This window comes from Haplochromis burtoni, unplaced genomic scaffold (genome assembly GCF_018398535.1).
Source record: "Haplochromis burtoni strain Fernald_Lab_line unplaced genomic scaffold, NCSU_Asbu1 Contig_124, whole genome shotgun sequence".
NCBI lineage: Eukaryota > Metazoa > Chordata > Actinopteri > Cichliformes > Cichlidae > Haplochromis > Haplochromis burtoni.
In genome coordinates, this window is record NW_024582485.1 from 208,739 (window position 1) to 211,487 (window position 2,749).

Genomic DNA, 2,749 nt, shown 5'->3' on the forward strand with positions numbered 1-2,749 from the left:
TGACAGCACTGAGCAGCTCCTTCAGTGGGAGGCTGCCGCATCCACGGTGTGGGACGGAGAGATTTCGCAGGTCTTTCTACTGCTGTCAGACTCCACAATAAAGACTTTTGCAGCTGATCAAACACACAAACACACACATGTGCAATAAGACTGCTATATGTGCAATTCTTGTGCAATTCTTCTGATGAAGTTGTATTTTTGTATTTTCCTACTCAGTTGTATGTAGTATTTGTATTTCTATTTTATTCTATTGTATATATTATTCTATTCTATTTTATTCTATTGTATATAGTATTTTATTTTATTCTATTGTATTTTATTGCATTCCAGTGTTTTCTAATTTTTGCTACATAACTTTGCACTTTTGCTGTAACAAAACAAATTTCCCACCTGTGGGACTAATAAAGGTCATCTTATCTTATCTTATCTTAAAGGCGTGAATAAAGGTTTCTTCAGCCAGGACATGCGAGGGCGTGATATCCCATACTTATGTGTTGTACCGAGTGAATCAACTGAAAGAGAACCTATTTGATAAACCATGTTCTGTGTAACTATTTTTTTTAAAGTTTTACAACAAAGTTTTATATACCCAGATCATACTTACGATAGGTGTGTGCTGAGCATGTCCCCAACAGAAGCAACAAAAACAGACCTGAAGTGTGTTTCATTGTTCACACTGAAAAGAGAATTAATAATGGAATACATTGGGGTAGTAATACATTCATCCCAAACTTAAAATACATTTTGTTCCATATGTCAGAAACCTAAAACAAATCTAAACAAAATAACAAAAACAAAGACTAGCACCCTTAACTCTGTATTATACAACATTCAATGAAAACCACATACCTTGCAAAGTTATCAGAATGAGATGAGGAGCCACTGTTAAGGAGCGTTACTTATATTCATATCCTACCATGACACATGACGTTTATTACTCAACCTCTTACGCAGATATTGTAGAGTTAGGTACTGGCAGCCTCTGATGTTTTTGTAAAACTTAATTGTTAAATATGGCCATCATTAAGATTTATGGATTCAAACACAAAAGCAAAAGGAAAAACACAACACGTCATTGAAATATGTAGGTTGAGTTTATCTCAAGTTTTCCACTCCCTATTCACTTTTCCTGTTCAACTCCATTCTCCCCATTCCTCTGTGGAATATGAGGGTTTTCATTAACTGTAATAACATGCCCTAGTTTGCAAGGTTTTTACTCTAAATGAAATCCAATGAATAATCACGGACTCTGTCCAAATCATCAAACTTTATGTGTTCGTTTGGTGTTCCCAGCACTTGTCATAAAGTGCTGTTATCAGCTCACATGTGATTTACACAGTCAGACCCTTTGACTGGGACACGTGCCACAATGGTGACAGGATGTGCCAGAGTAAAATCTTGTCTTGAAATTCTACCAAGTTACTGTATTTACCAGTACACTCTTAGAAAGGAATAAAAAAAATACACAAAACTCATTTTGTGTGAATTTTGACACAATGTCAAAAACAAAGATGAAAAATTAAACACATTTTGTAAAAATGCACACAAAATGCATTGTCCCTGAGCTGATGCAGCCAGTCTTAAGATTTAACACGTTATGTGTTGTATTTAACACATCTGTTCTATGAGTGTACATTAAATAAGACTAATAGACTAATATAGAGTAAAAACAACAGATTTCCTTACATATAATTTTCACCCGAAATAGAAGGTCACATGTATTCAAATCAGTTTAGTTAATTTTAGTTTAATTCAATTCAAATTTATTTATATAGCACCAAATCACAGTAACAGTCACCTCAATGTGTTTAATATTGTAAGGTAATCTCCCTACAATAATTTGGAGAAAACAAATGTCTCCATACACATGGTGTGCAGGTCTGTACATGGTACATGTATGGATACTCTCTCTGTGCGCAAAAAGAATCTAATTTGTGATATGGCTGCAAGATGTGACTGCCAAGGTTACAAAAATAGCTCAATACACTTGTAATAGAGGTGTCAATCATGCAAATTGACCAAATTGTAATACTAATACTAATAAGAAAAACAATAACAAAGCATTTCAGTTCAAACTTGCTGCTCGTTTATAGTTGTTACATGTTTAGCTATTTTATTTTGAAATAGTTGACTCCAGTCCTAAAATACATTTTTGCTCACTTATATAATATTTATTTTTATATAGCAAGCATGCTGCTAATATGCATACAACAACAACAAATAACCCCCTAAACTGTGTGTTTGGAACTTCTTACACACCATTTAATGAAAAACTCATATCTCGTAAACTAATAAGAAGGAGATGAGCAGTCGCTGTTTATGTGTGCATCCTGTCACAACACGTGCTGTTTGTTTGTTGATATACCTCAAAAGTCTTTATCTCTTCCCTTCTTTTTAGATAAGACTCATTTCACATATCAAGCGTAGGTGAGATCAAGGATTGCTGGGAAATGTACTTTCAATATTTTATGGTCACATCAGCAATAAAATGTGAAGAGAAACAGCTATAAAGATAACTGAGTACAACCCAAACACAAGAAAAGAAAAAAATAATGCAGTACTGAGAAAAAAAGTGCAATACAAAAAATACACTTGTTTTCTTTTATTTTAATATGATGTGTTCGGCCATGTAAAAATCTGCTTGCTACACAAATTAGATAGATAGATAGATAGATAGATAGATAGATAGATAGATAGATAGATAGATAGATAGATAGATAGATAGATAGATAGATAGATAGATAGATAG